Source organism: Neopsephotus bourkii, unplaced genomic scaffold, assembly GCF_033783945.1.
Source record: "Neopsephotus bourkii isolate Nb327-2 ecotype Australia unplaced genomic scaffold, CSIRO-AGI_Nbou_v1 NB_1263, whole genome shotgun sequence".
Classification (NCBI taxonomy): domain Eukaryota; kingdom Metazoa; phylum Chordata; class Aves; order Psittaciformes; family Psittacidae; genus Neopsephotus; species Neopsephotus bourkii.
The window spans coordinates 1-11,457 of NW_026901748.1; positions in this window are offsets into that span (position 1 = coordinate 1).

Here is an 11,457-nt window from a genome sequence, read left to right on the forward strand (position 1 = left end):
TTCTGCTAAAGCTCAAAATCTTTTTGTTATAGAAAACCACAGCTAGACCAACTAATAAGGCCAAGTGGAAGACATATCCTATTTGGGCATCTCAGTGTTAACTATCTCCCTTGACAACACCCATTTCAGAAATATTGAACTATTTAGTGTCTCTGAAACATCTGGACTTTCTACTTGTTTCACAAGTCTCTAACAAAAAATATCTGCACATCATCCATCAATCCACGGCCACATTCTTTTCTCACCCTATCATGATTAGATTCCTTGGGAGGTTGTAAGAGTTCTTTTCCTAATGCTTTTCTCCCAGTTTTTCTTGGACATCCTCATATTATTAATGGGCTCGATATGTGCTCACTTCAAGCCATTAAAAATTAAGCTAGTGTTTTAAGAAGTTGTTATACAACCTGGAGAAATGGGGATTTTGGGGGACCTGTCATCTTTTCTTAGCCACAATGGACCCAGTCTGGCAAACCTGAGACAATATCTCATTCAATGTTTGAAGAATGTCCCCCTCCTATTGAGATGTAGAAAGCAATGGTACAGTGCTTTGTTCAAGACAATTTTTCTGGTAGGAACATGCAGGTCAGAGGCACTATTGCTAAGGCTGTCCTGCTAGAAGTGAATGGAAACTCCTAAATATCCCCTCTCTAAACAGGTACACAGCTGCTTTCTATAGACCAAGATGAATGCAGAGCAGTTGCTCCATGGAAAAAGAACTCTGTCCTCTGTGTGGACCTTGTCTCTAAGAGCTTTTCCTGTAGTGTTAACAGCCAGTATCTACTTGCACTATGTCTATCAAGAAACTAAAAAGTAATTATATATCCTACTGTAAAAGTGGCATTCTCCTTCCACCTTTAAAATCATTAAATGGATGGGTAAATTTGTCCCCTCCACATGGGCTGGTACTGAGGAATGTTTCACACAGGAGGAGGGCAGCCTGCCATAAGGTGGCTTTAAGCAGAGACTGAGCCCCTCTGCCCAATACGCCTTCTTCCTCAGCTTACACTGCTGGGCACTTTGCCTTTCCCCCCTCCCTTTGCACCAAGTGTCCTTTTTTCACACTGGTTTTCAGACAGATGAGTTCTCTGACCCATCCCACTATGCAATTGCATGCGTGCAATTGGGGCAAGACAGTTGTAAAACAGCTGTAAAACTGCTGAACTAAGAGCAGGAGGGAAGGTGGGAGCAGAAGAATCCAGCCTGAGACCATCTGGGGCTGCCATGGTGGTTTCTCATACACTAAGCAACCTCTCAGAGCTGGATGGTTTGCTGCCAGGTAATGCAAGGAGCTGGCTGACAGCAGTCTTGTGTGAGGATCTGTCGGGCTGCCAGTGGATACACAACAATTGCAGTCACCACCACTCCTCTGTGCCACAAAGATTAGGGGAGGTAGTCATGGGGAGCTGGAGTATGAAACTGTGAGGAGAGATGATAACAGTGCACAAACATTAGACTGGTGTAAATATTAAGGAGAAAAAGGATGGTTCAAGGATGTTGTAATTAAGAATGATGGGTTGAAGGAAAAACGTCTTTTTGTATATGTGACTATTTTTATATGACCTCTGTCTGGAATTCAGCAAATTAGACTAAGGAGGAATACAGTCTCAGACGATATTACAAAGTCAGACCTTGCTCCTGAAAATAAATCAGTGTGTCAGACTTCAGCTCATTGATTTTATTTGTCTGAATCTCAGGCTAATTAAGAAAAACAGTCTGAAAAGCAGACCCTGCTTTCTGATCAGCTTGTGAAATAGTCCTGTAGGGGCAAATTGAGAGATGTTTTGTATATCTAAAAATCCTAGAAACCCTGCTGTGACTGTCAGATTATTCATCTATTTTCAGTAATAATTTTGATAATAGAAGTGGTCTGAAAAACTGAGCATGTCTGACAAAACGAGTTAAGAATGTATATTTTCCCTTTTGACCAGGAAAAAAATCAGAATAGTATATGGGGGAAATAGATTTTTATCAAACAATCAGTAAAAGCCACCCTCTGAAAGCCCAGGCTGCAGGAAGGAAAGCTGGCATCTCTCCTTGTCTCCAGGCTGGCAGGTAAGAACCTGCCCTTTCAGTGTGACATAAGTAATAAAGGGGGTGGCATGGCAGACTGGGGAGTGCAGAGGTGCCCTAGGTGCTGCTGACAAGCCCATCGGCCATCCAACAGCTTTTAACCCATGGTGTATTCACCACTACAAAGCCTAGCTTAGCTTTTTAACCAGACATTTGCTTTGACACCAGGTGCTCAGGGTGAGGGGCTGCACGTGAAATCAAGTGTTGGTTGCTTTCCACACACTGCAGCTCTAGGAGATGTGCAAAAGGGACATAGGGTTTGAGGTATTCTGCAAAGATGCCGACTTGGCATCTGTTGTGGGAAAAAAAGCAAAAGGGAACAGTGAGAAGGAAAGAGACTGAAGAAGAAAGATGGGAGGGCACGAAGAGCAGGGGAGCACATCAACAAGGAAACAGGAGACAGTGTTACACAGAAACACACTTCAAGTATCTGAGATACCCTCTGCATTTCTATCTTATCACATCCATGCTTTCTGTGCTGTGCTGCTGCTCCTATGCATCTTTGCTCAGCAAATCCTGCTAAACAGCTGGCTGAGTTTGTGCCATACTTGTAATACACCAAGGCAGTTGCAGCTGCCCCTCCAAGCTGTGCTGGAAACTTGGGAAAAGGGGAGAGAAAAGAAATGAAACAATGGAAGCTGGGATGGACAAAACATGAGCATCAATGGGGGAAGATGCGAAGGTATGGGAGAAATAATACCATCTCACAACACCTTTAAAATACAGAATAGTAATTAGAACAGAGATGAAAGTAGGGCTCAAACTTAGGCAACTACCTTAAATTAATAAACTCTAGAGGTTGCTTTAGTGTTTATTTAAAGACTGGTATAAACAACCATGATTTTCACTGTCTTCTGAAACCTGGTAACTACACACTTTGGCAGGTTACCAGAAGAACCAGTCTCATCAGTGGAGATTCCAGAACTGCCTTGCTTTTGCTCCTGAAGATAAAACACCATGAACCATGAAGAAAAGTGAATACAGTAGATTGTGGAAACTGTGCAGTGAGATAAATGGAAAGAGGCCCTCCATCAGGAAGACAACTCTAGGATTGCTCAGGGACTTGGAAAAGAATAATTAATACTTTTTATCACTTTACAAAACTACTGTAGTTTAGCAATGGGCTTCTCCCTGCCTTAGTTTAAGGATTCCTCAGCTGAGGTTTGTAAGCAAAACCAGGGAACTGATCCTTACAGATGTATTAAATAGCAGGTATTAAGCATAGAGGTCATTCTGCCCTACATCTCCCCTCAGGTACAGCTGCAGCTCACATGCTTTTGCAGTAATGAAAAGAGCCTCATTATAAAACAGTTCAACCTAATGCATGCTGAAGGCCAGCCTCTGACATGACACTGCCTCCTACTTCGGGGAAGGTACTCGTGAACAGTCATGAACTCTTTCCCCTGGATAAGACGGCAAGTGACTTCTCACAGAGCGTTTTGAGAACCCACAGCAGTTGCAGCAGTTTGTCTTAGTAGCCACTGAAGTAAAAGCAGGGTCATCCCTGGCTCCTCCACCTAATTCGATGTGGATCAGAACATTTCTGACATATTAGTCATGCCACACAATATGAAAGTCATGCTGGCTTTACATTAGCTGCAGAAGGGACTATACCTCATGGGGCTCAAAGCCTGTGGTTACAGCGTTAACACAGTAACACTCTTCAGACAAACTGGACCCAGCAGTGTGAGTTTCTACTGCATCACTGCTTTGCACTGTGTGGGATTTCTGGTCCAGTATGAGAAGTATTGCATTGCAGCTGGCTCCAGCTGGACCATGGTCTGATTTATCAGTAAATTTCATCTAATGCTAATGAGATACACTAGCATGGTAAATATATATATATATGAAATATATACAGGGAGAGAGAGGGGAGGAGAAAGAGGTTAATGAGGTAAAGATTTTAAAATTAGACAAGATATGATTCACTGGCAGATGGACTCAGTAAAGTGGCCAGCCTAATTAAGTGTGCTATTCTGTATCATCAATAATCCATTAGAAGAGTGGCAGTAGTTTATATGCAGCAGCAATTCATTAAAAGAGCTCCGTGTATTTCATAGCAATGGAATTTACAGTTTTGTTCAGAGGGGAAAACAAACAAACAATCTTTTTAGTTTTGAAGAATAACTTAAAATATACATGGTGTAATCCATTGCGCTGTCATGTGCTCAACTCCAATGAGAATCTGAAATAGTGCCTCTTACTTGCGTGAACCAATCCAATTAATCATAATCCTGATCCCACAGTCTCAGGGCCCCTACACTCAGCAAATCAATGGCTACATTATCTGGCATTTTGTCAGGGTGCCACCAAATTCAGCATTCCCTCATGGAATTCCCTGTTTTGCTGCAGGCGGTTGCTCAACCTTTTCTTTTGTGTCTTCTGACTTGCCTCTTCCCTCCTCTCCTTTCCCCATGGGGAGGAGGTAATTGGATTACAACGCATGCTCCCTCTGCTTCTCCATGGAGCCAGACAGCAGGGGGTTGGAAAGCAACCATCCGAGTCCAGCCTTCAGCCAGGGAGTGGAGAGCCGAGCATATTGGATGACACACTGGGCCTCGCAGAGAGCAGAACAGCCATGGGGAGCTGGGCTAGGGCTCCTGAAACTGGCTGCAAGAGCTTTGCTTCCCTGGCACACATGAGAATGGAGGTTTAAGTTACTTTTCCAAGACATCATCATGTGATCTGAGACCTGTTCTATAGACTAGGGCTTTTTGAAAGCAGGACAGAAAAAATCCCACCCTTGGAAGTAAGGGGGGCAGGAAGATGGTTTTGTAAATAATCAAGTGTTGCCAAACCCTAAAAAAAGCACTGGCCACCTTCTTCAGTCTCCTAAAGCTTGACACCAAATACTATATTTTATAACAAACACATTGTGCTTCTTTATTTTTTTAATGCCTACAGAGATAACTGTGTGTGTGGCAACCTGCTAATTGTCTCAGAGCTCTCCCATTGTATATGGAGCCAAGTGATATTTTGGCTTGTGTTGCAAAAAACTTCAGGACTGCCTGATAATGCATAGCCTCCAGTTCTGCCAGAGCCCCTTCCCCTCCAAGTTTTTACTCCTTCATCTGTCAGGCTGACACTTGCACATCCTCCGTCTTAGCAATTACACAATGGGCCACAGCAACTGTTGCCCCACCCACCTCAGCACCTCCGGTGTGACTGCTGCACTCCTGCAAGTTGGATCTCCCACTAGGACTGTCAGTCCCCTGCTTGGTAGACATGAGATGCTGCATTAGTGTCACCATCTGTCCTGCTGAAAGGGGGTCGAATGTGCCAAGCTTTCCCACAGCCACTGGTTCCCTTCCAGCTTTTGCTCTGTGTTGCCTTCTCTCACGCAGGGAACCTGAGAAGACATCGTATGGGGTTTCCTCATCTTCAGCTCTATCTGAGAACCTGCTGTCTGGGACAGTCCCTATAATGCTGTGTCTTAGCTCTAACAAGCATCCTTAGACATGGCGGCTTCATCATCCTTCCTGGTCTTGTAATGTTAGCTTTCATTTTTATATTAGGGAAAACCACTTAGCTTTGGAAATCTTGAAAACAGCTAACACATTTAAAACTATTCTGTTGAAATCAGTATTAGTGTGAGATGGAACACAAGGAAAAAGAATACTTTGGGGTCATGAAAAATGTCTAGAGATTGATTAAATGGAATTTAGTCCTACTTTGCCAAGGAAAGGCTTTTTCTTGTGGAATTTTTCAATGAAGCAATTCTGAGAAAGAAATTATTCTTGACGACTACATTATCTTAGCTTTGTGAAGTATCATGCTATGAATAGGCCCTTTATCCTCACAACTGCACATTCATATTAGGGGGGGGGGAAAGTATTTCTTGCATCACAATCATTTTTTCTCCTTTTCATTTCACTATGACATAATGAAATGGGAATTGAAGGGACAGGACAGGATCCTGATGGTCCTCCAGTTACACTGCTTTAAGCTCAGAATAGCAGAAGGTGTTTGCAACAGTACAAGTTTTACCTTTAGATTTATCAGCCCTTAGGGGTTTGAAATTAGCTTTTAACAGATGGGTTTCAAACACAGAGCTGTGGGGCGGAAAAAGAATTGTTTGTTTGTTTGTTTGTTCTTTTACATTAAGTAAACCCCTGTTGTCAGGATGTCAAGTCTCTGCAGGGCAGTGGGCTGAGGTCGCACAGGGGCTGTGAGGTGCTCTTTTCCCTTTGACAATACGATTCCAGCCAACAATTCTGTTGCCTTTGGCAGCATAGCTGTGAAGTCTAACACAACCTTGGAACTCTTGTTTTTCTGTAGTAGTAGTAGTATAAAAGTCTAAACAGATCAGACTTTGTTTTGTCTGCTCTTGAAATTTACCACCACTGTTGTTCATCTAAGCATTCTTGGTTTGAGATTACATCTTCATATGGAATATCAGCTTTCCTGCTTTTAGAAGGAAAACAGAAGTCTCTCTGTTTTTTGTTTTATACACGTTTGTGTGTATGTTTGCACATATCAATGGCTATGATCTGGATATTGACTATCCTCCTTACAAGACACTGTGCCTGGATCATGTAGGCAAAAACACTGCTCCAAAATAGCAGGAAAGGGGAGTCACTGGGAACATAGCACTGTATTGTGTTAGTGACCCATGATTTCAAGCACTTTGAATTAGGCTGTGAATCAAAGAGTTGTTGCAATATGTTGCACTAAGAATCCCCATATAAGAAATTCCCTTTTGGGGCCAAATGTGACAACAAACTGTACAGCTGTTTTGTATAAATTACCTAAGGTTTGGCTGCATCTCCTAGTCTAACTTTGATAAAACACTGGTACAATGTTAACATATGATAAATTTTCCAGGGAAAGGATATGCACTTAATTAAAAGAGATTGCCTAGTCCTAATCCTTAAAAACAATAGAAGCTCTAGCATATTTCAGGATGTTTTTCTTGTAAGATCTGGGTCCTGTAAGCACTTGTACACATACTCACCTGCATTTCTGCCAAGTCTCAGGAACTTAATGGATGAAATTAAATGTATGTGTAAGATTTGACCACTGCTCCTAAAACCTCAAGCAAGTTTAGCAAACAGAGCAAAATATAGAGATTTAAAATTTATTCTGACAAGTACAATATAAATTTGGCTGACTGCATCAACAGAAAGAATTTTGTTTAAGAGACTGAAACAAAATTTAGTAAATGTCCTTAAAGCCCTATGTGTTTTTTAACAATACAAATGTCATCCTTCTGGGACAGGAGGAAGAGAGAACATGAGAAGAGAGAACATGAGAAGACCCTTTAGCTTCTGGGATGTCATGCTGCTTATTTTTCATAATACATAATATTGAAAAAACGTCCTAATAGCCTCTTTTTCATTAGGGTTTCTATGTTCATTCAAAAATCCATGTAAATTAAACATAAGCTTGATAAAGAAATCCATTTACTATAAATCAACATAACCAGGCTTGGCTGTTCTCTTTACCTTTCTCCACAGTTTGTTACAGGATTAATTCTGAGAAATATATGAAGCAATCTTAAAGGTAAAGTGGGGAATTAATCTGAACCTTAAGAAAACCCGTACTGATATGTTTTGATATCTATACATCTAATTATGCTTCATTTCTTAAAACAGTCATTAGCCAAACACACACACAAATAAATATTAGACTTAATGAAGTTCTTACTACTTTAATTTTTTTAAGCAACTTCTTTAATTTTTATAAATTGTTTAAATTATTTTTTTAAATGTTGGCAGAAATTATACACTCCCAGTGAGAATCAGATATTAGCACTTCCCTGAAGCTTTGCTGAAGCAAAAGCAATCCGAAAATAACAGCTGCTCATTTAAAAACAGTAAGGTGTCTGAGAATTTCTGTGTGGAAAATAGTAATAGATAAATAAAATAGCAGAGCTTTGTGACTCTTTCACTGAAGGGATTCATCATTCAGTTTATATCTTCTGTCTTCCTCCTAAGGGCATAGAAATTAGTTGGCTGAATTAAAAAACCCCAGTGAAGTAGCTGCTACTCCCCGAGCTTGTTACAAGTCTTTGTGTAAAATCACATATTCTTCCTATAAAGTGCCACTTAGATCTGAGGAAAAATGCCGCAAAAAATGCACAGAACAGGGCTATTTTTTCCCCAGCTGAATAGGTCCACATAATTGGTGAAGGCACAGTCATCTCCTAGCTGGTTTTTAGGTGCCAGTTGAAATACAATGGTGGTGTTGCTGTTTAATCTGGGATACTTTTCTTCACTTAGAAGCTAGTGTGGCACAGTTTAAACTTTTCAGACTTCACTGTGGTTTTGTTGTAGTTGTTTGAAAAAGAAAAAAATAGAAGCCTTTATGATAGATACATCCTATGTCAAATTGACTTACTGCAATCTATTTTAGACAATTGCCTAACATAAGGCAGAAGCTTTTTTTGTGTAGCAACAAAGCACACCTAAATTTTCAGATACTTCAAAAGTTCAAATGTTAAGTTCCATTATCAGAGTTTTTGCCTGTGTTGCTGATTGTAGACTGAGCAGCTATGTCAGCTTTGTGCTGTTCTACTAGTATAGCTCCAAATTAATTTTTACTAACAAAGGGAGAAACTCAGATTTTAGCATGATAATCAGTTTGGGATATGAAGCAAATTTTTCAAACTATTAGGGACCGCTATTTTTATTTGCTACTATTTCTAGGTTGTCATAAACGGTATGGCTTGGGTGAAAGAAGAGAAAGAACTTAACTTGAAATTCTGGGATTAAAAAAAGAATCAGATGTCTTTTGCAAGACAGTCACCATCTGATTTCACTGCAGATGGAGAAAAAACCCCTAAAGTTTTAGTCTCCCATGCCCCCATTTTTATACCATGGGGGAGAATGCATCATGTTCGCTGAGTGGGAGATGTATTGCATTTTTAAAGACTGCATAAGGGTTTTTTTCTGCTCAGCAGGAAAAGTATGTAACACATAAACTGTTGACACTGCAGCAAATCTTCAACTTGCAAGCAGAAATCAATCACTCAAAAAAAAAAAAAATCAGTGCAAGCATCGCACAGACAGTGAGGTGATATTAAATGACAATATTACCTAGAGATGTTTCCATTTGAGTATAAACATGTCTTGGTTTCATGGTAGCTGTGGTAAGCAGCTGGAAGAGAGTAGGGGATGCTCATTCCTCTTCACTTCTGGTGTTTAAAGAGTACCCTAACCACAACAGGTTTCCTTGGATGGGGCTACTAATTATTTTGTAGTCAGAAAGTGCTCTATAAAAGGCATAAGAGAGTAATTCAATGCAGTTTCCTTTTATCTGCCTTGCCAATTGATGTCTATACAGAGCAAGCGGGGCTCCCCAAACACGTCAGTCTGTTTCAGATACACAAGATTAAGTAGCAAGTGACATTCAAGAGCAATCGGCCCACCCAGGAGGAGTGAAACTAGCGGAAAAGCTGTCAGATTCCGCCTTTTCTCCATTAATCTTGAAGCTTTTCAATGCTGCCAGGTCGCATCTCCATCAAACAAGCTGAGAAGAGTGTCCAGCTATTTTCTTTCGTCTCACCCTCCCCTCCCCATCCCCCCCATTAACCCCTGCCATGCCAGGTTCTGGTGTAGGAGCAGCTCTTGTGTTATCCCCAATAGGTGGGGCCTAACATGGGGAAGGACAGAGCCCAGTGTGGATCTCATTCTTAGCAGCAGGACAACATTTAGGTGGTTGAAGAAGAGGGTAGCAAAGATTTCATAGAATCATAGAATAGTTAGGGTTGGAAAGGACCTTAAGATCATCAAGTTCCAACCCCACTGCCATGGGCAGGGACACCTCGCTCTAAACCATATCACCCAAGGCCTCGTCCAACCTGGCCTTGAACATTGCCAGGGATGGACCATTCACAACCTCCCTGGGCAACCCATTCCAGTGCCCCACCACCCTAACAGGAAAGCATTTCCTCCTTATATCCAATCTAAACTTCCCCAGTTTAAGTTTTAACCCATTACCTCTTGTCCTATCACTACAGTCCCTAATGAAGAGTCCATCACCAGCATCCCTATAGGCCCCCTTCAGATACTGGAAGGCTGCTATGAGGTCTCCACGCAGCCTTCTCTTCTCCAAGCTTAACAGCCCCAACTTTCTCAGCCAATCTTCATATGTGCTCCAGTCCCCTCATCATCCTCGTGGCCCTCCTCTGCACTTGTTCCAACAGATCCATGTCCTTTTTATGTTGAGGACACCAGAACTGCACACAATACTCCAGGTGAGGTCTCACGAGAGCAAAGGGGCAGGATCACCTCCTTCGACCTGCTGGTCACGCTCCTTTTGATGCAGCCCAGGATATGGTTGGCTTTCTGGGCTGCAAGTGCACACTGAAGCCAGCTCATGTTCATTTTCTCATCAACCAACACCCCCAAGTCCTTCTCTGCAGGGCTGCTCTGAATCTCTTCTTTGCCCAACCTATAGCTGTGCCTGGGATTGCTCCGACCCAGGTGTAGGACCTTGCACTTGGCATGGTTAAACTTCATAAGGTTGGCATAAGCCCACCTCACAAGCATGTCAAGGTCCCTCTGGATGGCATTCCTTCCCTCCAGCATATCAACCGAACCACACAGCTTGGTGTCATTGACAAACTTGCTGAGGGCGCACTCAATCCCACTGTCCATGTCAGTGACGAAGATGTTGAACAAGACCGCTCCCAACACCGATCCCTGGGGGACACCACTCATTACTGGTCTCCAGCTGGACATTGAGCCATTGACCACAACTCTTTGTGTGTGGCCATCCAGCCAGTTCTTTATCCACCGAGTGGTCCATCCATCAAATTGATGTCTCTCCAATTTAGAGACAAGGATGTTGTGTGGGACAGTGTCGAATGCTTTACACAAATCCAGGTAGATGACGTCAACTGCTCTACCCCTGTCCATCAGTTCTGTAGCCCCATCATAGAAGGCCACCAAATTGGTCAGGCAGGATTTCCCCTTAGTGAAGCCATGCTGGCTGTCACCAAGCACCTTGTTGTTTTCCATGTGCCTTAGCATGCCTTCCAGGAGAATCTGCTCCAAGATTTTGCCAGGCACAGAGGTGAGACTGACTGGTCTGTAATTCCCTGGGTCATCCATTTTCCCTTTCTTGAAAATGGGGGTTATATTTCCCTTTTTCCAGTTGTTGGGAACTTCACCTGGCTGCCATGATTTTTCAAATATGATGGCCAGGGCTTAGCAACTTCATTTGCCAGCTCCTTCAGGACCCGCGGATGGATTTCATCAGGACCCATGGACTTGTGCACGTTCAGATTTTTAAGATGGTCTCGAACCAGTTCCTCTCCTACAGTGGGCCCAAGGTCTTCATTCTCACAGTCCCTGCGTCTGCCTTCCAAGACTTGGGTGGTGCGGTCAGAGCCTTTGCTAGAGAAGACCGAGGCAAAGAAGTCATTCAGAACCTCAGCCTTCT